This window comes from Calidris pugnax, unplaced genomic scaffold (genome assembly GCF_001431845.1).
Source record: "Calidris pugnax isolate Ruff unplaced genomic scaffold, ASM143184v1 scaffold24, whole genome shotgun sequence".
Taxonomy (NCBI): domain Eukaryota; kingdom Metazoa; phylum Chordata; class Aves; order Charadriiformes; family Scolopacidae; genus Calidris; species Calidris pugnax.
In genome coordinates, this window is record NW_015090922.1 from 12657113 (window position 1) to 12681173 (window position 24061).

The window sequence follows — 24061 nt, forward strand, 5'->3', positions numbered from 1 at the left end:
CTGTATGTGCAGAAGAATCTTACTGCTGGGTTTCTTCAACGGCTGACTGTTGAACAGGAATCATTATCAGTCATGTGAGGGAGTGCTGATTTCATTAATCTCATTGTGTGTCTTCATCTATTGCTGTTACAGAAATTATTGACCCAAGAGGAGGAAGCACTGGAACAATCATTGGAAATGGCTTTCAGGTAAGCACAGGCTTAAATATTGCCCTAAATAGGTAAGGACTGACCAGAGATCACTCTGACCCTGAGAGTGTGCAGAGTTGTGCTGATGGGGAAGGAGCACAGTGCAAACAAGTGCTGCTTGGTCCCATGTGGGCTGCCAGCAGCCTGGCAGGGTGCTGAGCATTTTTCCTTAAGATTTGTGTCCAGGCTGATCCAACTATTGACAGAGAAACCCAAGCTCTTGCAATGTGTGGACTCTGGCCTGCCTTGCTGCCCGGTATCACGCACTGTCAGTCCTGAGCAATATTATGGTGACAGAACGACAACTGCTTTGCAAAGCAAATCTTAGCTTCACCAGGTCCAGTCTGGGTGTTAACACACACTTCCCAGCCTCCCACACTCCTTATGAAATTGAAGAAGGGGTGATAGTCTTCACTTCCTTTTGAACTGGAGAAGATATCATTGCATATTGCTATACAGCTGATGCTCTCTATTCCAGTGGTGCTTATGCTGCTTACACTTCAAGGCTGGGGTTAAGTGATCCATGTCCATGTGGTCTTTCTGTTTCACAGAAATAATTCAGATTTATTAGTTAAAGATTATAAAACAAAAGGTAACCAAACCTGATAATCAGGCAGGGGGAAGTAGGGAAGGAGATTTCTTTGGTGCATTGCTGAAAGCTAAAATGGACATGGTTGCTGATGGAGAGTAATTGGTGTACCAGTAGGCTCAGAGGGATGTGTGTGAGCTGCGAGCAAGTGGGGTGTTCAGGGGTAAAAGCATACAGGCTACCACTGTAGGAGACACTCTCTGCCCAGCAATGAAGAAATCCTATTTTGTTGGAGTCAGGGAGTTGGTAGCTTATGGGATCAGGAAAGCTTGCAGATATAGATCATCATCTTATAGGTCTCCAGCATTCATACAGTGTGATAGAAACAGCTAGAGAAGTTCCTAGGCAGATGAGGAGCAATTACCCATCCCAATCTCTCCAGCTGGCCAAGGTGCCTCTCTTGGTTTCATTCCTTTGTAAATTGAAACAACAGACAAAATCAATGAAACTAGAAACTGCAGGTTAATGGTACCAAAAATAGCCATTCCCCTCCTGCTGGAAAGGTAGCTGATAGCATTACAAAAGGGTATTGTGGGTTTTGATACAATTCCTGCAAGGCAACCAAGAGGCATTTCTGTAAGAGTTGTGAATGCAACTCAGTCGCCAGTGTAGGGAAAGGATTATCTCTGTTGGTTTTGGGACAGGAGACCACCAGCTTCCAAAGTTTTGGAAGTATCACTGATTTTTGCATCCCTAACAGAAAAAAATTCTCATGCTGGACACCCAAATCCAGAGGCCACTTTTAAACCTTGTTTTGTTTTTTCTGATTGAAGTGGAAGAAACATTTCTAACACGCAGTCCATTCTTACAGGCACATTGACTTGAAAGTTAATCATAGTTCTGGCCCCAGATGGTTACAGTGCATCTGCTTCTCCATCTGTGGGAGTCTTAAAGGATACTTGATAGCTGTCCAAGTAAGTGCTTAAAAATTTTATCATATAAAGGCAAAATAACAAGAAAGCATAATCCAGAATGATCCCAAGGGAAACAGAAATGGAACAAGTGCTTCAAGCCCTCAGCTGTGCCCTATAGATTTCACCTGAAATACAGGTTATTGTATGGTATGCATGAAGTGTTACTCATAGTAGATGTGTGCTGAAGATGTACCTACCAGTTTTCATCAGGAAAATGCTACAGAAATATGCTTCCTGCTTTGCCATGGACAGGAATCTTACAATTAGTTATCATGTAAACAAATCTAAGGAAAACATTTTTCTATCATATCATATCTCATATCATATCATATCATATCTTATCATATATAATTTATTATACTGTATTGAAACTTGGTGTGGCTGTCTGTAAGCAAGCTTGCTTTGCAAATTGCTTTCAAAACAGCCAGCACTCTTTTCTGTACCAGAAACCCTTGAGAAGTCAAGAAGAATTGTGCAAACTATTTACAGTCTCCTTCTGTCCTTCCTGTAATCCCAGGTGAGATAAATATAGAAATCTCTGGGGCTGAGATGTGACATGTAGTGTTGATGAGCAAACACAAAACAGGCCTCACTTAAAACATCATTAGATCAACTGATAGATTAAGATGGAGATGGAGCTAATTGAAATCCTGCTTATGGAGGAGGTGTGCTGGGTCCCTTGCAAGCTTGTAGAGAAGCCAGTAACAATGAGGTCTCAGACTGTGGGGAAGTTTCAAGTGATACGAAGCTTGATCCAAAGCTCAGTGAAACTGAAGAAAATCCCCTGTGAATATTGCATGCCTTATGGGGATTTCTTTATTTTAAGAACAATTATCTCAAATGCAGAGACACACGAATTCTACCAAACTGCACTCTTATTCTGCATGAGGGTTACGATGGAGAAGAGGGAGGAAGGAGCTGCTTTTCCTTTCAAGGTGAATATGGTGATAAAGTTAATTTCTGGATCATTCCTCAGAGTCATGTCCAACGGGACAGAGAAGTCAGTAAGGCTCTCTGCGTTAAGTTGTGAGAGATGAAGAAGGTGGGGAGCCATTACGTCATACCTGCCACGAACAAGCAGAGAAAGAATAAAGGGAAACGGGCATGACCCCTTGCCTCATCCTCACCACATCTGCTCAGGAGAAGCAAGCCCTCACAGACAGTCAGCAGACTCCGTGTCTGTCATGGACACAACACGTTCCCTCTCTTCTGGAACAAGCTGTGAGCACATATATTGCAGTGTAAGTAAAACTTTAATGATGGTTGACCTTTACAACTACGCATATTAAGGCCCTATAATAATAGTTTACAAACAGGAATTGTGTGTTTTTCTTTGTCGTAATAACAACAACAATAATAATAATAATCAGTGGCACTCGGAAGCTGTTCCACTATGACAGAAACTCACTGCTGCAGCCTGGAAAACATTCAATTTCTGCTAAGACTCACGTAAGGGCTGCTAACCATGTATATGATTGCTGGGCAAATGATATGGCAGAAGTCCCTTGAGCGATAGGCCAAGCAGGTTCGTAGAAATCGGCAAGTTGTGATACACTGCCCTGGGGATAAATACTATGGTATGCGGCACCACTGGGGATAAAGTGTGAGTGCAAAATGTGTACATAGTACTGTGAGCAACCCCAAGGAGTAAGCATCAGTATTTATAACGTTCCTTACAATTACTAATGCCACACTCAGCAATTCTGTATTAAAATTGGTATTTGTTGTTTAACACATTGCTGAGGACTGATTTATGACTTGATTCCAACACCTAAATGAATTGCAATTATTCTGGCAGTTATTAATTGTGTAAATTTATGTGCAGGAGTTTATCTCACACTATCCAATCTGGTTTTTATGGCTGCTATTTTATTGCTCTGTGATTGCTCTAGGATTGCCTTTGCTTGCCAATACTTACAAGTTAAAAACAAATTTTAATATATTTGTTGGCTTAAATGTATTATTGGGGGCAGGGGTTGTTTCATTTGTGATTTGGGGATTTTTCCTCTTCATCTTCCAGAGTTTTTTTCTATTAATTTCTAATCCAGTTGCTCCAAGTCTGTGGTGTATCAATCTGTTTCACATAAAAGGAGTAATAGCAATTTTCCCTGAATGAGCAACAACACTTGGTGATGTGTCTTATGTTTAGGCAAGAAGGAAGATTCCAAGCAGGAACAGTGCTCCCCAGGGACAGGGAGAAGTGTCACCAGTGCAACATCATAGGACTGCTATGAGTATCTCAGCCTAATGGGGTTGGGGAACGAGAAGACCTTGGCCTTTGCTAACACTGTGTATCCTTCTCCCTCAAATCTCTTTTTTCCTGGAGGGATGCCTGCACTAGGGAAGGCAGCATTCAAAGCTAGAATCAATATCTGGGATCAAGGAAAGCACGGGAAATGGGATATTTCTAGTCCGCCTCCAGCAGAATGAGAAGATTGGGATTAGCTGCCCAAATCAAGGTCAGATGGTCTCTAAGAGAATGTTAGAGGCATAATGTGTGGGAAGGAAAAAGGCCTATTTAAACAAAGGGCATACAAACAAATGGAATACATTCACATTGTCAACTAGAAAGTTTCTAATTGTCAAAGCAGTGACAATCTAGAGCCAGTAAGAGAAATTGGAAGAAGAAAGCTACCTGGTTTTAAAGAGGAGCTGGAGCAGATAATCCCAAATCTTTCTGGGCACTGTGCCTCTGATAGAGCCTGGACTCCATAGCTTGCTCACACTGTTACATGAAAGGTCCTCTGTGGCTTGATGAGGTCCTGGAACTTGGTGCAGTTTCCCACCATCCTGCTTGGTCTTGTGGTAACAATGTCTGGCAGAAAGGATTACCCAGATCCTACATTGCAAGGATCTTGGGCCCTTCTAAAGGGCTCTGACATGTCCTGGTGGAGAGCCCAAGATGAGGATGAGAAAATCTGTCTGTGTGATACTGGAGATCTTCAACTTCAAAGCACCCATGGGAGCACTCTAGCAGGCAGAGCATAGGCAGAGCCTGTGTTACGGTGAGCTGATGTTTTGGGTCCTGCTGGTTTCCATGTACTTTCCAGTCTAAAGACTCCAAACTCAGAGTGTTCAGCGAAGCACATAAATGGCCTTGGGCTTTGCTGAAGTGTGAAAAACTTCAGACTAGATTTCTGCAATGCTGTATGAGCGTTGCTTTACCCTGGTGCCTCCATCCTGCCACCAGCCAAAAATTCTGTGGGAAACAGGATCTTGATGTCAGTGTAGAGTGGTGGGTGATTCCCTTATGATTTGGGGTAAGCTGAGGCTTTGATCATGAAACCTCAAAGGACTGGAACTGTGAGGACAAAGAAGGAGAACAGGCAATGTTCTTTCAAAAGGTTGCAGAGTTTCCTTAATACCTACTTTCTGGAGCCATGTGGAAATCTTTCTAAGCCACCCAAATGCTTTCCAGAGCTTTTGCTGCATGGAAGCATCCTCAAGGCTGTAATGCAAGCTTTGGCTTATGGCCAAAATTGTTATTTCTAACAATCGTGAGCTGATTGATTACTGCCATCAATTCCTGGCTGCTGGAAATGACAAATAAAAATATTTCAATTATTTTTCTAATGACAGGATAGAAAATAAATAAGCCCTGCCATTCTGGGACCAAAATATGGGTTAGGCTAGTCCTGAAAACTAGATAGTGGAAATTTCTACTTTCAGGTACTGCAAAATTATTTAGAAAAATATGAAGCCACTGTGTAAAATTTAATAGAATAAGTGATCATAATCTCAGTGGCTCAGAGATACAGAACAAGCCTATGATATAGTGACTAGCAGCAGCCCTTTGGGTAGATATTGTTTATCTCACAGTATATTGATTTCTCCACTACGCCTGTCATGTTAGACATGACACTTCAATCTCAGAGTAGATTACTGCAGTAGCTTTTTACCTCAGGACATACAAACTCCATCCTACTAACTTCACCATAGATAAATTTTCATGATACATATGAATTCCCTTTTGTGTACATCAAAACCTGATCATGAATGGAGAGTCAATAAGCAGAATAAGAGAGTGTTTTGTAATTCTTTCATACTGCTGGGCACGCTTCTCTTTCCCCGAATTTATGTACACTTTTATAAGAGGAGGAAATAAGTAAGAGTCTCGTTATGTTGAAAGACAAGAAGACACAAGACTATTTGTACTTTTTGATATAACGTGGTGCAGAATAGCCTTTCAGTCTTGAATGGGGCCATACTCTTTTGCCTTGAGCTGAGGCACTCAACAAAGGAAAATTGGCATTGCAGAAATGATTCCCACTGGCATGAGCTGCCTAGAAAACACAGGCTGAAGACAAGTTTACAGAGAGAACAAGAGAGAAAAGAGTGAATTTTAAATGCCTGGAAGAAAAAATATCAAGAAAACAATATGCCCTCTTCTGCTGTAAGCTTAATCAAGTTTGGTCTGAGCCTTCTGGCTCATGGAATTTTGGACCCAAATGACCAATCATGTGCCTTTTTTTCAGAAAAGCTTGCCTAACTCTAGAGCACTGATGATTGCTTGGGTTCTTTGAAAAAAGAAAAAGGCTCTGTTTCACCATTGAACTCTTTTTCTGGTCAAGGTAGTGAAGTGAGTGTGGCTCCAATGAGGGCGTGAAGGAAGACTGCAAATCATGAATGAGGATGGTAGCAAGGAGGAACGTGGTCACCTTCACTGAGTCTTTCAGAGAGAGAGAGTAGTTTGAGGATGGAGAATGTGAGGAGACTTGGAGACAGTAAGAGAAACTAGCCCATTTATAAAGCTGAATCCAGATTCTTCTGAGAGGAACGCAGTGACAGGACAAGAGACACCACGCACAGCTTACAATGTGGGAAATTCTCATTCACTACTAGATATTTTTTTTTTTTCTGACTGGGAGGGTGGCACAGCACTGGAATTGATGCCCAGAGAGTCTTTGGAATCTCCAACTTTGGAGATACCCAAATCTTGACTGGATGAGGCCCTGAACAAACATGACCTCAGAAGGCCCTAATCTGGGCAAGTGGTTGGCCCAAATAACTTACAGAGGTCCCTTCCAGCCTGAATTATTCTGTAATTCTGAGTCAGATCCTACAGCTGGCAGTGGAAGAACCTTGGCTATCATTCTTGAGGATGGGGCAGTGTGAGTCTGACTCATGACTAAGCTGGAGTCACTGATTAATTCAGTGCATTTCATGACTGTATGTCAAATTTTATGGGGAGCCTGACAGCTACAAACTTTTTGATTCTGCCAGGCAAGAAAATATTTGCTGACTCATATCACTAATAAATGCTGGTATTTATCCTGTCCAGCACTGGCAGCTGATCCCTTTGAACTCTTCATGATGCTTTGGACCAGGGCAGGAAATTAGGTCCTTTGAAAATGTTTTTTCCATGCATGGTCTCACCCAAACTTTTAAAGTCTCCAGTTCCCCAGATGAAACTTGGTCTTCAGGAAAAAAAGCTTCAAGCAAATGGCAGCTGAATGGATCAAAGCAAATTCTCTGGGCTACACCCCGGTCTTGAGGAATGCTCTGGGGACAAAGCTGTCTATTGGTTCTTCATTGCAATGGTAATGCTCTAGGTTGCAGTGGATGAGATGATGGATTGTTGTTTACATAAATATTCTCTGCTGGAAAGCAAAATTCAAGGAACAGCTCTGGTATTTTATCTGCTTTATGTGGGAACACGGTCACTGATGCCCATAATTCATTCTATGGTATGACTGGGACTCTGGTATGTCACACAGCATTTCAAAATTGAGAACGACAATTTCAAGTATTAAGGTGAGCTGTAGATGTGTTTTGTTACAGTTTTATAACTGAAGAATAAGAAGTGGACTTCTCATTATCTAGTCGAACAAGTGACACTAACAGAGGCACTTTACTCAAGTTATATTCAAAATACAGAATTTTGTGGAGGTGTGTTTTCCTTTGCATTTCCACAGCATAGAAAGGAGGTTGGAGGCATATTAGTTCCTCATATTGATGCAGTAGCTGCTCATATGTTTGCACCCCAAAAACATTTTCTTGTCTTGGCATGAACGAGTGCATGTGTGTGCCCTGTGTGCAGACTGTTTGATCACTCCTGTCATGTGTAGCCTGGCAGAGACATGGTGTTTCCTACACGAACTGCCATCTCCCCCCAGTTCACGAGTGAAAGGCTAAACATTAAGCAGAGACTAACAAGATTCCAGTTCTCTAACACATTTTAAATTTCAGCAGTTTGTATTTTACCATATACCCAACATTCCTTCCTAAGGGACAAAAGCAACATAATTAAGATGGGATAGATTTCATTCAGTGTACCCTGTTTCCTTCCATTATTGTACTCATCAGAGGAACTATTTAGAGAGAAGGCTTTTCACAGTATTGTGTATGGTCCGAGTTTTTTCAGTTGGTCAGGGGATTCTTTTGTTTCATTTTTTTTGTTTTTAAGAAGACATTATTTTAGAGGTTACATTTTCGGAATCCATCGGGTTTCAGCCCCTTCAGATGCATAGTGAGAAGGGAGGAGACAGTAAGCCCTAAAAAAGATGATTATTTTTCCCATTACCAGCAGGAACATCATCATTTGAGTCCAATTAAACAGGTAACTGTCTACATTAATAAAATAAATCAATATATAATCAGTACCAGTCTTAATGCTGGGGATGAATGACCTTATTTAGTAAATCATTTATGCTGTGTTTTAGCAGTGTGGCCTCTCTTGTGTTATCTGAGTAAATAGAACAGATGCAGATGCTTGCCAGAGGTTCAGAGTCTCATAAACCTGTGTCTACGGACTAGCTTAAATATGCCTTATAAATTCACTCCACTTACTGGACTCAAGCTTCAAAGCAAGCATGTAAGCTAGAAATGTAATATTTATACTTACAGATCCAGTTGCTGTAAGTCAGATTAGTCAAACAGCAAGAATGAGCTAGAGAGAAACAAGAGTACCGCATAAAGCACCTCTTTATTAATAATTTTTCACTGGCTTTACTGAATTTGTCTTCCTTCAGTGCCTGAGACATGGTGAAGTGAGTTATCTCACTATCTTTATAGAGGTACTTTCAGTCTCTTAGAGATTGTAGAATCATAGAATGTTTTGGGTTGGAAGGGACCTTAAAGATCATCTAGTTCCAGCCCCCCTGCCATGGGCAGGGACACCTACCACTGGACCAAGTTGCTCAATGCCCCATAAAGCCTGGCCTTGAACACTCCCAGGGATGGGGCATCCACAGCTTCTCTGGGCAACCTGTTCCAGTGCCTCACCACCCTCACAGTAAAGAATTTCTTCCTAATCCCTAATCTAATTCTCCCCTCTTCCAATTTAAAGCCATTACCCCTCATCCTATTGCTACATTCCCTGATAGAGTCCCTCCTCATCTCTCCTGTAGGCCCCCTTTAGGTACTGGAAGGCTGCTGTAAGGTCTTCCTGGAGTCTTCTCTTCCTAATTGAGGGATAAATAGTTTAGAGATGAACAGGACTTTTGCTCTGTGTTTTGCTTTTGGTTTGCCTTTCTTTCTGTGGTTCCCTCTCAGATTTCTGTATTTTTCCTGTATGGGGGAATCCATCTCCAGTGAAAGGTGTCTGTGTGCTTTGGAGCACATTTGCTGAGGATGATGAGCAATAGCTGCTGTGTGTCAATAGTTGTAAATAAAAGCAAATCCATGAGAAAAATCCAGTAGCTAATGCAGTTCTCCAAAAACACCCGATGGAAGTAAATAAGGCAAAGCATGTCACCTTTCAGCCCCTGCCCCAGGATGGTTCTCAGGTGAAGGTGGGTAACGTTTGTGCATTGAGCAAACCCCTGAGCATGCCAGTGGCTGGTCCAGTCTCACAGCAAAGCAAGGGGACACAGGCCACCAGCAACTCGGAGGTTAGCACAGCACCTGCGTGAAAGGTAGCCAGGGTGCTGGGGGAGGCAGAGACATTGCACCATCCTTCTGTGCCTGACGCCAGTCACAATACTTGCCAGGGGAGTGGGACCCACCAAGGGTGACTGCTCTCATCACTTCTCAGCACCAGCTCTTTGCCAGTGGAAGAAATGATGACATCTGTCTCAAGACTTGTCTTTTTAACACCAGCAATATAATTTCTTCCTCTTCTAAAATGGGTTGATCTGAAGCCCTAACTTTCAGCTGTTTTTCCATGAGCAAATTAATTTTTTGAGAATGAGCTCAGTTTTTCCAGTTGCCTTCTTGATTAGTGTAATGATTTTTCCTCCTTCTCTTGACATCATCTAATACACTTTCCCAAATGATGGGGAGGTTCTTCTCTGGAGGAAAAAGATTCTTCTCTGACGCAGAAGAAGTTTTAAATTAAGATTTAAGAAGTGCCTGGTGATTTAGGCATTCTCAATGTTTCAAGTTCTAAGTTGGAAACATTGTAAAGTGACAGCAAATGCTGGGTATCTGCCCTCTGATCCCTGATGCTGTTTACTTGAGGTATCCTACATTGGCATACAAGATCACCACTTATTTTTGACCCAAAACATATCTCAGACATTCAAAAATCTTATTCCCAAACTTCTGCCCCAGATCAGAAGGTTGGCTGAAAATTGCCAAGTAAAACGTTTAAAACAGATAAATAAATACTAGAATCTTTTTAATTGCTTCCTGTTTTCTGAACTTTCATGGTTCATGTTTTCAATGTAATTCTTTCTGGCTTCTGGAGAGAGAAGACTTCCTTCCTGCCTTGGTTTGTTTCTAACTAACTAGCTAGCCTAAGGAGTTAAAAAAAAATAATTGCAGAGCTGAAGGAACTTTCCTAAATAGGATCTATCTGCCTGCAGCCCAGGCCCGAGCACAGAGCCTAGACCCAATACACACCTTGACTCTCTACATCCGAACTAACACCAAGAAGTCGCTGCACAGGCATGTTGGCAAATCTTCTTCTGTGCTTGTCTAATGCAAATCTTCTCCTCCCTGTCTTTCTGCACAGCATCTCCTGTGATCACGCATGAGACCATCTGTGCCCAGATGCTGCTTTTTGCCCAACTTCTCTGCAGGGCTCCATCGGCTGTCTCAGCATCCCACGGTAAAAGGACTGGGAGATATAACTGCCATGCGTCACATATGAAGTATGAATCATGTTACTTTTTACCTGTCCTGCTTAATATAATTCACATATTTCCATTTTTTAGATTTATTATTTACTCTCGATAGAAACTGAGCATGTTAATGCAGACTTCCTTGCTCCCTAGACCGGAACGCCTGAAGGCACGGTGAGTTTTTACCAAGTGTTCCTTAAAGAACAATTCAATATGAGAAATCCTCCTACAAATCCCACACGAATCTATTTAATTAGACCTGCCAATCCACTGCAGACTGCAAACAGCCATTGTTAGGATTCCAAACAGTTAATTTCAAATAGCTCATTTTTCTCTCATGTCTGCACAAATTCCTGTCATGTTGCATTACATGTAAACAACTCAGAAACTTAATGACATGCCTTTCAGTCAAAAACTAGTATGGCTTTTCAGTCTGAGCAGATTAATTGCAGTTTGTAACAATATGAAGTGATGCAGTCTGATTAGAGTTTCTATTGTTCTTTGGGATAAAATATTTTATGTGAATGTAAAGCCAAGTTTTCTGCTGGCACAACTTTATCGACTTCTGTGGAAAAATAAAATACTCATGTAAAATCCATAGTACATCATTGTTCATGTGCTGTTATAGTAAATAAATTTTATAAGCTTCTGTAAACTAGATGTGCCAGACCAGATTCTAGACCCTATGGAAATGGCATTGTCAATGAAGTGAGACAACAGGAATATTTTACTTTGGAGAAGGCACTTCTGAATGAATCCTTTAACACTTTATGGTTTTGAAAGGATTTCCTACTTCCATTGTTTTGTCTTCCATGGGAAGACATGTTATGTCTTCCAAATATACTGCTCTTAAAACTTGCTTGTCATTCTCTTTAGTTTCATTCCTATGTACTCTAGAGTTGTTTCTCTATTCTTGCTACAGGCATTGCTCTGGTGTTTTGTGGCAATCTTGTAGACCCAAGCCCAGAAGCCCTGCAACATGTGAGGAACTTCCATGAAACCTCTCTGAATACATCCCTCAGCAAACAATATGTCCCTCAGCAGTTTAGGACGGGATTTTCCTCTTCCTTTTTTTTTTTTATCTCTAACTTCTCTCCTCTGATTTTTTTAAAGAAAAACATTTGCAGAAAAGACATTCAAGTGGATAATTATTGCATGGTATGCTTGGGGGTTTTTTGAGAGGGGTTGGAAAATCTCTCCGAGACAGATAAACTAATGCATAGCTGCTTGGGTCAGTCTTTTCCTTTGAAACATTTTCAGTTTGTTTTTCTGTTGTTTTGTGGAAAAAAAAAAAACTTTAGTATGGGTTTCTTTGTTTATTTTTCCAGTTTGCGGAATGCCATGGTTGAGGGTGATCACTGCTTAGAGAGGTCAGAAGTTGTTTTGACGTTTTGAATCCAGTGTAACTGCACCAGGTGAGGCTGAAACTTTTTAGACAAATGTGTGAGCTTGCCAATGCAATTCCACCCTGTCCGTGCTGCTGGACTGAAAATGAAGGTCAGAAATATTCTACAGAAACTGCCAATGTCTGGCTGTTTTGCGTTGTGATGAATTATCAGGATTCCAACAGGGTTTTACTTTTACAGGACTAGCACATTTTATAGAACAAGAGACATTTTTAATGTAATATTTGCAATATTGCATTTCACTATTACAATATTGCCTGACACTGGGAACCAAAGCAGAAGAACTAGATGGAAAAGTATAAGCTGCTGCACTTTCAACTAAAGCTGTGCATATTGGCATGGGGGAGTGTGTCAATGGCACATGTTCATATAGATCACATTAAGCCTGGTTGCAGAATTGGAGATGTTTAAATCAGTATTATAAAGTCCTGAAAAAGCGTAAAATTGAGGAAAAAAAATTACACTATCAAAATATATTGAGTTGTTACTTTGACATGTGTATAAAACCTTTCTATAGAAGTAGATTCTTTTTCCCTGTCCATTTCTGTAAGTCATCCTCTTTATTTTATATATCCACTCTGAGCATGCAGAGGCTTTTAGTTTTTGGTGGGAGGGGGTTTTGAAAGAAACTGTTTTCTCACTGCACATAACAGCATGGTTGGAAGAACAATTACTGCAAATTCTTCCATTTCTGGGTGTGAAGATCCCCAAAGGCAGCGGGAACCATTATTGGTACCCATGTGGTTTGTCACTTGAGGGTTGGGATTTTTTATTTTATTTATCTAGCCTATCTGCTCTAAGCCATAACTCCTTAGGCAAGTACACAGAGTTTCAATCTCGGATTGCATGTTTGCCCGTAGATTTTGCTTGCTATGAAAAAATTCAGATGAAGTATTACTTAATTGTTCAATAATTGTATGCAATTTTAGGACCAATTAATTCCTCTTTGGGTGAATTAAATTACTTTGATGAACATTAAGGCATAGTACAATATGTTCCTCCCATAAGAATGTTTAGCTTTTCTTAAGTCAGAGGCTGTTGGGAATAAAACAAAGCATCTGACAGAATCAGGTTTTCATAATAAAATAAAAAAGGCACCCCTCCTAAAGACTTTTTAAAGGGCAACTTCAATGTCAGTTGAACATCACTGATCATTTGTGCCGTTGTATAAACAGCATTCTTTTACAACTGTTGTAGACAGAGTATGAGGGTACTGGAAAAAAATGTGGTTTTATATTGAATTTTCCTTAACCGAGCTTTCTTAAAGCAATGTGGGTTTTTAGATCAGGGGGTGACTGCGTGGGCAAAAAGTATATATAGTAGAGAATGACAGAAGTCAAAAGTAAGAAGGATGGGTTTTTGTAGAGCCGCTGTGGTCATCTCCAAACCTTGCCAGACAAGAACCGTTCGTGGTAGTATATGCCAGATTTAACCAGAACACTTGTTGCAATCAGTAACTCTGAAAACAAGAGATTATATTTTCTTCTTTCTTCAGATTCTGTTTTTCCTACTGAATGGGCAGTGGATTATTAGCAGCACACTGGTACTTCCACACCTGGCTTACCTGTAACCTCCACCAGCAATGACCAAAAACTGTGGTCACCCAACCACCTTCTGAAGTTCTTCATGGGGTATCCAGGAGTGCATGTCTGGGATGTGAAAACCCTGACCGTGGGCAGCACTCAGAGCTGTCACCAGCAATCGATCCTTTAGGACTTCTTCAGGCAAGTGCTGCAAGAGCAATGAGGACAGGCACCCTTTCCCTGCCTATGCTGTAAAAGTAATGCAGATACATGGGTGAGCTCAGTTACCCCATATTTCAGGCCAACATCTTTCACAAGCACTGCAGGATCAGCTGCACAGGCATGCAACCCAGGGTAACGAGAAGATGTGTACAGGAGGTGAGACTTACTGTCTAGTCTTTGAAAAATCAGAATATAATTTTGTTTGTTTGTTTGCTTTAATCAGGCTTTTTTCTTTAAAATAAATGAGAATTTTTTTTTGTAAGAAACCTTGGAATTATTGCTTAAAACCAAGCAATAACATTTAGTATTTGTAAGTTTCAGTAGAAGTTATCTGTTGGCCATGTTAACATGGCTATCTCAATCAAGCACAGTAAACAATGTTGCAATTCCAATGAGAATGGCCTATCTGAAGTAGTTGGGTATATACCCTCAAAGGAGAAGTTGAAGAAAGGAAAGGGAAAAAACAGGAATACATGATTATTTCTGTACTGATTCACTGTACTGATTCACAGATCTGATTTCTATCAAATCTAGGACTGTAGAGTGACATGGACTTGTTACAGTCAAAAGCAAAGAATGCAGAAAGTAAGGGGGTTTAACCCTAAAGCTTGAAATACTCAAAGGTTTAGTGTTTCGAGCAAGACAATGATCCAAAGCCTGTAAAGGCAGAAGAAAAACAGCCTTTGGCTTCAGTGGGCATTGCATCAGGCCTTCAGATGACTAGCAATCAGCAGACTTCATTCTGTGAAATTCTGTATGAAAGAAGCGTTAGTTCTCCAACGTACAGTCAGCTGAGGAGAAATAAGACACTCTGTGTCTTTGCAACTTACCCTTCTGGTCAGCAGTCATACCCATCACTGAAGGCAACGGGGGTGTTCTTGCACAACTGGTGGAAAAGGCATCTAGCCATGCTTTGCGACTGCTGCTTCCCAGTACACCATCACCAGAGGGAGAATTACAAGAGACCCCATTTTCACATACCCTAAATCCGAACGCCAGGTTATATTTAAAGGAGCACAGAAAAGAGTCTGAAGGCTCTATGATCCCAGTGAATTGGTGGTTTAGATTTTCTAACCTGGAAGGCGAATGCTGGAAGATGAGATTACAAGTGTCTACCTTTGTGTTTTCACTGGGTGGTGGGTTAGCTGGAGTTCAGGTTCTCCAAATACCAAGGAGGTGGTTCCGGAGCAGTAAGCACTTCAGCAATTCCTAGCACTGGTGGTCTGAACTTGGGAAGGATTTCATAGCATGTCTGAAAGCCAAAAGCTTCTTTGACTGCTAATTTAATAAAGAAGAGAGAACTACTGGGTAAGTCCCTGAAAGATAGACTAAATCAGGCTAATTTGTTATATAATCCCTTTTTAATGTGGAGAATTAAGGTGACGGCAAGATGGCTATGCGTGTAATTCTCCAAATAATTACTGGCGGGTATTGACATTAAACATGGGAGAGAGCAAGTTAATTTCTGCTTGTTGTTTTCAACACGTGCCAAACTCTTACTTCACACCAGTGAGGAAGGGATGGAAATTGTGTTTCATATGCATGAAGTAACAGTTGGCAGAAATCTCCAAGGGGAGAAAAATAAAACCCACTAAAGCCCAGCAACACAAACTGTCACTTGCTGACAATTTTTGACTCCATCTGATGAAAAAAAGAAAAAAAGAAGTATTAAATGAAGGCTTCATGCAGAGTATTCCACCTGAGCAAACCCAGGTATCTGGTCCTCTGCAAGGCAAATAATGTGCTGAGAAGGTGGCGATAGCCTCAGTTTTTCCAACCTCCTCCTCTCCCCATCTTGGGAAGTGCCATCATGGGCAGTCCCAGAGCAGGATGAGAGCAGAGCAGGGAGGATGACAGTGCTTGATTCAAGTTGGTCCTTTCTTGTCCATGAAACACCTGTTCTTCCCCACTGCTAGGAATGGAGGTGTTGGAGCAGTTTGTGCCTAACAGTGCCTGCCCTGCTTGTGACAACTCCACCATGTGGATCAGGATAATGGAGTTTATATCTTCCCTTTACCAGCACTGCTGGATTTGCCCCCAAACAGCTATATGTAGCTATATCTGCACAACCTGACTAACTCATGTGTCTTTACATTGTCCTGGGATATCTTTGGCATTTGGGCCATGGCTGCCAGGTTCCTGGGGGCAATAAGGAGCACTAATGTCCCTGACCAACCCACATCAGCCCCCTGGGCCCATCAACCCCTGCCCCAGTGATGTCACAGCAGGGCTGTGCTCCAGGTCCCACACCCCTGCCTGACCATCGTCCCCGCTGAGAGGGGTGTACCCATGGGCCCACATCTCATCCTGTCCACACAGTGCCAATGGCCATGGGTTACATGAGTTTTCTCACATGTCTTCTGTTTGAGATGATGTCCTGTCATCATGGGACTAGACGACCATCTAAGTCTTCTTCGTCACTTATTTAAGTATATATGTAAGCAAGAATATTTATTGAGAGTCAAAACATGTATATGACATATGGGATATAACATGTGGCAGTATTATGTACTATTCCTCTATGGTTTCCTCCCACCTCACTGTCCTGTGATCTCCCTTTCTCCTCCTTGTTCTCTCTTACTTAATGTCTACAGGGAAGAAGAGGAGCTGAGGATGAAGTCATGCAGCCTGGAAAACAAGGGATGACTCTGGGCAAACTCATACCAAGGACCAATTCACTCTGGAATCCCACAAATAGATACTTTCCTCCTTTTTGTTGGTGACTAGAATATTACCTGTAAGTCAAAGCTTGCTTGTTCAAATCAATCCCTGATTTTATTTTTAAAGAAAGAAACTCTTTCTGCAGTTTGACATATTTCTTGTTTTCAGACCATGTTGATTTTCTGTGTGGTTCACCCTAGGATTCCTACGACTGACAGCTCATTATCTGGCCTTATGAAAATCATGCTTGACTTCTGGGAGCTTTCTATCAAAAGGAGAGAACACACTGAGAAGCTGGTACCTGCTCTCTAATTATCCAGGTTGATGGTTGTTCAATGAACCTATTAACCGCATGAAGTTACTTGTATCTTTACAGGTACCCTTCTGCATGGTCTTTCTCTACAATATTTAAATGGCAAATGCTACCTCTGTGTAGTGTCCCAGTCTAATTTCACTTCTGGTCTGATGGTTCCCAAATGCAGCTGGCTTCACTCACTTTGGACAGTAGACCCCTTCCTGTGCTGCAACTGAATGTAATGCAGCCATGGCTGTAGATGAACATTCCCTCCTCCCCTTATCTCCTGTCCTCTGATAACTGCCTCTCAAGGTTTATGCCTTTCAGTGAATCACTTAAGCACATACTTAGCTTTAAGCACATCATTATAGTCATTTAATTGAATAGGGATGGATTTGAGTGCCTACTCATAGTTTGTGACTTGCCAGCAGTTCAACAGTTTCTTTTGCAGTGGCCAGATAAGATAAAAGTTTTAGGAGTAGTGATGGGCAACACCATTCAAACCTTTTATGATATTCCAAAGTAGAGATTGATGGGGGCCCTAAGTCCAGCTGCTCACTGAGGATGGAGGAAAGGTGCTCTCCAGAAACCTAAGTCTGACCTGCAGAAAAATGGGGAAGATTCCCCCACTTTCTCTGGCTGTGGCCACTGGTAACACCACGCTTTGCCAGGTGAGGACAACCCAGCAGGGCAGCAGGGAGCTAAGCCTTCATGCTGTGGCCATAATATCTCAATTGCCCAGCACAGATCTGGTGGAGGCATCCGTGCCCTATCCCTTCCAAATCCTATATCGCCATCCCTAGTCACCCACACAGATCTCTCCTCTGCCTTGCTTTTTCCAGGGTCAGCTCACCCTTAAGAGTCAAGAGTATGTATGTTCAAGGGCAGCTCAGGAAGTGAAAAGAGAGAGAAGTTGTTTAGGGTCTGACTGAGCTAAGAAAGTCTGAGCACCTTGTCCACGCCGGGATTCAGTGTTAATAAATAACTGATCACAGAATAAGAGAAAAAAAAATAGGCCATATTCATCTGAACAGTAGAAATCATCTTTGGGGGTGGTGCCAAAATTCGATGGGGTGTGTTGAAGTGTGACCAGTGATAGACTCCTATTTTTACAACCAGTTACCAGATGAGTTCAGAAGCTGTACCTGTCCTGGGAGGAGAGGTTGTAGGATAGCATATAGTAATCTATCCCAAAATGAGACTTCTCGGAGTTTTTGGCTGGCATTTGGAAATATGCTTGGAAGCTTTACAATCATCTCATTTTGCTTGAATTGGTGTACATTAGCATTTGTATCTATGGCAATGAAGAAGGAGTTTGGCTTAGGACTAATTGCCACTGGCTTCCCAAGGATTAGAAAGACCAGGCTAATAAATGACCTTCTCCAGATGGCAAACCTCGCTCCTGTCCCCCTGTGGTTCTATTCTACAGGGGATTATATTCCAGCCCAGGCAGCTGCTGGGGAAGAGTGGACCGCTATGCCCACCAGAGCTTGGCAGAGCTGTAACCAGCTTTATTTAAAGGCTTTTGTTGTTTTTTTTTTAAACATATGATAGACCATACTCTGCTCTCAATTATACCAGGTAAAAACATGATATGAGTTGCTGGCCTTGCTCTAGTCCTTTTGTGCTGCTGCAGCAACAAAAGGAGTCAGAAAAGTGCACTCATTGATAAAGCATGGAGAAGTAAATTTGGAACAGAGGGGCTTGGTCTGCACAGCCCTGTGCCCCTGCTCTGCTCCCCATGCTGCCAGCACAGCCAAGCACCCCTGCGAGTGTGGTCACCCAAAAACTCTGGGCTGGTAGTGTGGCACTGGCAGGTCTAAGTTGCACGACTCTGCGGAGGAGCCCTGTGGTTGTGCTACCTCGTGCTGGCAGCCATGGACAAGCTGCATGCCTGCCCCTGGGCCACCTGGATTATAAATGCAGCCACAAGCAATGGCTAAAACTGAGGGAAAAACTGGGCAACTCCGTTGACATGGGCCTTTTAAGTTGCATATGTAGCGATGGACAAGTTAAGTTGGGGAGGAAGGACACTAGTCAGCCACCTTGGGAATCTCTCTTTCTTAACATGTGGCACTGCTTTGGATAGCTGGGTCGTGCAAAATCCTGGCTCTTTAGAGATCCAGTGGACTATCAGACAAAAAAAGCCCCACATGGTATGTCACTCTGGGTATATACTTACAAGGGCCTATTCATCACTCCCAGTGCTCACATAACTGACAGATTAAATCACTCTCTGGCTGTGAAGATGACAGTGGTCCAATAGCTAATGCTGTCTAACAGTTTCCATTAGAAGGCCTTGTTTCTGATTGTTTATAATTTTGCCAGGCTTCAGCTGCTTGAGCTGAAATTTCCCATGCCGTATGGCACCATAAACTGAAGTTTTGTATGTGGAAGGGCCTAGATGAATAGTCATGGCATTTCCAAGCTCCTGTATCACTGAAAAGTCACTTGCTGGAACGCAAATTTTCAAAGACTAACTATATTTCTCCTTTCTTGAGGGAGGAGGAAAAACATCTGGAGTTAGATGCTCCCCAGTGGTCAGTGCTCAAACTGAAGTGTGAGTCACAGCTAAACAGCCTGAGTGCAAGAGGTTTCTTGTCCAAAGCTCTCAACTTGGTAGGCATTCTCCACAATTTTAACCTTTTCCAAAATGACCAATGTCTTTTGAGGCTGTACATTGGTTCACTGACATACTTAGTCCCATACTGTAGCCTATGTTGTTGACAGAAATTGTTTTAAGCTGACTGAGATTATGCTACCAGGGAGCACAATTTGGGAAGATAGCATCTAGTGGCTTATGATTGAGCACATCTCAGGTTTGGGTATGGATGATGGCTTCATGAGCTCTCCTCTGCTCACCCTTTACCTTCTCCATTGCTGTCACTTGTCATATTTCTGACCAGCATTCCCTGTCATACAGGTTCAGGAACAGTTTTTCAGATCTCTTTGCTGTTCTGAGTATCAGGCTGAAGTTGCTAGCTCCTGGAGCTGAGTTAGTTTGGCAGCTTTTAGCATTACTTTCATTTGGTCCACTGAATAAATTTTTTTTCTCTGCATTTCCAAACAATAATGGAGAGGTCAAGAGGAAGAGCTTTCAGGATGAACTGAGTTGTCCCCAGGTGAGGTGGCTGTGTTGGGAGGCCACTTGGCGACCAGAAATAAGTGGCATGGGTGTGGGCCAGGAGTGGGATGGTGTTTAGCAGACATAAAGTAACTTTGAGGATGATATGCTATTTCTGGGAGTAGTATGCGCAGATGACAGCTCGATTGCACATTGGGTGGAGATGTGCTCTCTGATCTGCAGCCTATATATCCCTTTCCCTACAGATGTTTTTATTAGAGTGAGCTTTACAAGCCTCTAGAAAGGACATCTAACTGCCACAGGAATCTGAGAAGGCTTGTGTAAGGTCCCTAAAGGAGTTTTTCCTTAACCATTGCTCAACCCAGAAAATTTCCAGATCTCACTAAGAACTCTGTGTGTGCTACGTTTTCCCAAACTGAGCATCAATGTGAATTATAGGAGCTATTGCCTGGGAACTGTCTAGAAGCAGACTTTATAACCACCCAGAATATTTTCATTTAACTACCTCCTCTACTGGACCTTCAGATGATTCAGAGCTCTGACAAACCTGAACTCCCATTAAACTAGACAGCTTGGGTCCAATTAGTAACATTATCCCAGGAAGACGGTGTTCAGGATGGCCTGCAAAAAACATCTGACCGTTTACTGTACTCTGCTTTTATAGTGGGCTTTGCAGTTGTGCTGCATTCTGTAATGGCATTGCCACGGTGTTAGCAGTACCTTGGCTGGCTAATCTGAAGCTAGTTGGGTATGTCAATGCCATGCTGCAATTTTAATAAGGTCTGTGGTAGAAACACATCTGCAGTCAGAAATTGTCATCATTCTGCACTGCCAACGTGGTGTAATACTCCACACAAATCCTCAAGCCAGACCTTAGGAAATGGATCTGGATCCTATAAATACTTTAATGGGAGGAAGCAAAAATACTTGCATGACCTGCCAGGTCTTTTTGTCTCGTAGGTAGGACTTCACATGGAGGAAGTGGTCTTTTCCCTCGGTGATAATAAAAGCACTTTATTTTTTTGCTACAGTGGAAAGATCATGTATTATATAGATCACACTGAACAGTATTCAGAAGATGGCAGATGTCCTTCAGTTTCCATTATAAACTTGATTTTATTTCTATTCCTCACTTTGCCAAAATTAGCCCTATACACCTACAACTTCACAGGCAGAATCTTATTCTGGGACAGATTTTTTGGAAGAGTTGAAGGAAACTGGTCAAGGTGTTTAAGAGAGATGATGGATTAAAAAAAATGAAATCATCTGCTTGGAGAGTTTCCTAAAGACTTTTTGGCTTGTCATATCCTGAAAATTCATTTGCCTAGAGATTCAAAAAACATTTCAAATCTGTTGGTTTTGGCTATATGTGGTGCCTTTGGATAGTTTTAGGCTGTCTGGTGACAGAATTATTTGGTTACTGGAAGTGGTTCCTGCCTCAGTGTGTGTACGTATATGTGGTATGTGTTCTTTGGAGATCTTAACACAACTAGTCAGTGCCAACGTGCTCATAAATTTATGGTGGCATATGTAAGGTTTCTAAACAACTCTGCATGTATCCTAAACAGACATGTTCCTTCGCTGAGACTAGTCCTATCTGCTTGTACTGCTGTGTAAAATCCTCCCCTGCGTGTCTCCTGACTCCCACTGCAATCCATGCTGAAGCTGACAGCGTGGCTTTACAGTCCCTTCTGCACCCTCCCTGGAAACATCTCCCAAAGGAACAGTATTCAAATCTCATTCTCCTCATCCCAGTGCTCTTTCCTGGGTCAAAAAAGTCATACCTGCCATGATTTGTGCCAATATGTCAGTCTCAGGTGGCTGGAAGCCACACATGATAAGACTTAAGTCACTATTATTTTTCAGCATATATGTTTTGTGGCTTATTTCTGATTTTATGACAAATTAAGTTCTGAGGCATAAGGTCACTATTCTTAAAGAATATTGGTTTCAAAATATGTGCTTAGGGCTTTCTCATAATTGGGTCATTTTTAAAGACAGCTCTTTAAGTGTGACCAAAACCAGAGGCAAACAGATTCATTAGACAATTTTCAGTGTCTCTCACTTTAAGTAAGAAGAATGTGACATCTGGAAATGCTATAGTTGGGCTATACCACTCCATTAATCCGGTCTCCTGGGATCACTACTTACCCACTGCATCATCCCCTTAGCTTGTACTGAAGGTTATAGCGCTGCAACGGCAACAGTGAGGTCCACCCAGCATGTACCATTGACCATGGGACGTTGCCCCATGTCTCATGAGATCCTGTTTTTAGCTAGTAATATTGGCAGACTTTAACATTTAAGCCTTGATCTTTCTGAGCTCCTGACTTTAGTTGGTTTTGTTGTTGTTGAAATCAAGTCCCTGACTTACAAATAGCTGGAGCCTGTGTGTGTATTTGGGAGAAGTATGTCACCATGCTTCCTCTGTTTATTATTCCAGCAGCATCTGCTCTTGGACACTATTTGAAGCAACCTCTTGGGTTAGATGGACCTTTGTTTTGATTCAGAGTGGATGCTCTTACACTCTATTCTCAGTGTCAACAAAAGAAGTTGGGTATTTGCTGAAAACAGGGCTAGGAATTCACGTCATTTAAAAGACTTAACTGTCTTTTCACTACTGCTCTTTTTTTGTGAAGAACCTCTGGTATCTCTGTGCTCTGGAGCCAGGACTTGAATCCTAAGTGAAGCAGTATCTTGGACTCAGGGATATGCCTTTTTCCCCCATTCTGGTTCAAAGTGTTCACTTCTGGCTCTTGACAATCACACTTTGAACATGCTCAGTAGAAACTTGGAAGGGTTTTGCGCTTAGGTGCTGTTGACAGTGAGCATACCCTGACAGGACTGAGCAGGAGGTTGCTGGTTGCAGACTGGTCTGCCATGCAGCACAGGAATTGAGTGCAGCAGGACTGTCCAAACAACCGTTGTCTTCGGGGGTTGAAGAACTGCCTGACTGGAAGGCAGAAGTGATGAACAAATTTTCAGGGGCTTTCAAGAGGGAAGGCAAGTTATGATGCTAAGAAGATGAGATGGAAAACTGACATCTAGATGGAAAAATGGAATATGGCTGGCTCAATAAAAGTCTACAGAGATGATTAGGAGAGGAGGAAAGGCTTATAGCCGGGCGAGACAAGGATGGTCTGCAGTCTTGGAGAAGACTTCTCTGAGACCTGGAGCTGTGCACAGGCTTCCTGTGTTCAGTTCCTGTGTTTGGCTCTAAGGTGTGGAACCCACCGTAGGGGACTTCTTCTGATACAAGTCCACATGAATGTTGACAGTCACAGAGTCACTGAAAGACAGGCTTTCACCGCAGGAGGTCTGGAGAAGTCATTAACTCCACCTTTCTGTCCCAAGACCAAGTTACGATCACATTACCCCAAGCTACAGTGTCTTCTTGTTTATATTGAAGTTTTGCTCAATGTCTAATCTAAATGTCCCAAGCTCTTTGGTTTGTGCTTCTTTATCTTTTATTCTTCCTCATCTTTGCACCAGGAACGCATTATTTTCTTATTCTTTGCAACAGCTTTTTAGCTGAAGACTATTAATATTCCTGCTTCTCAGTTGTTACTTCTTCAGCAAAAAGCCCCCACGTTTCTTGCAATCTTCCCTCATGTTTTCTGGACCTCTGTCCATTTTTGCTGATCTCTTCAGGCCTCTTCCCAACTAGTTCATATCTTTCTTGAAGTGCAGTGCACTAAAAAAGACGTGGTACTCCAGGTGAATCTTTAACAGTGGCGATCAGCCACACTCTTTCAGCAGTCCATAAGACTCTTTAGAGATCCCAATGTGAGGGATTTGCCATTCATGTTCAGCTTGTTCCACCATAGTCCCTGGATTTTTCTGTTGTGAACCGGTACCTAGGCAGTTATGCAAATATACAGATGATTATTTCTGTGTAAGTACAGTATTTTGCACCATGGCATTCTATCCGTTTCAGATGACTTCTCTAAATATATCAAGATCATTCGGAATTCTGATCTTTTAGCATCTATAACATCTGCAGTCCTTCCTTGCTCCATCTGCAAGTTTAATAATCATACATCATATCGCATCTTCTATGCCTTCAATGAAAACATCAAATAAAACTTGATATGGGACCAAGGCCCACAGAATTCCTTGCAAACACATGTATTTCGATAGGTTATGATGGAATTACCCTGTGGATACAATTAT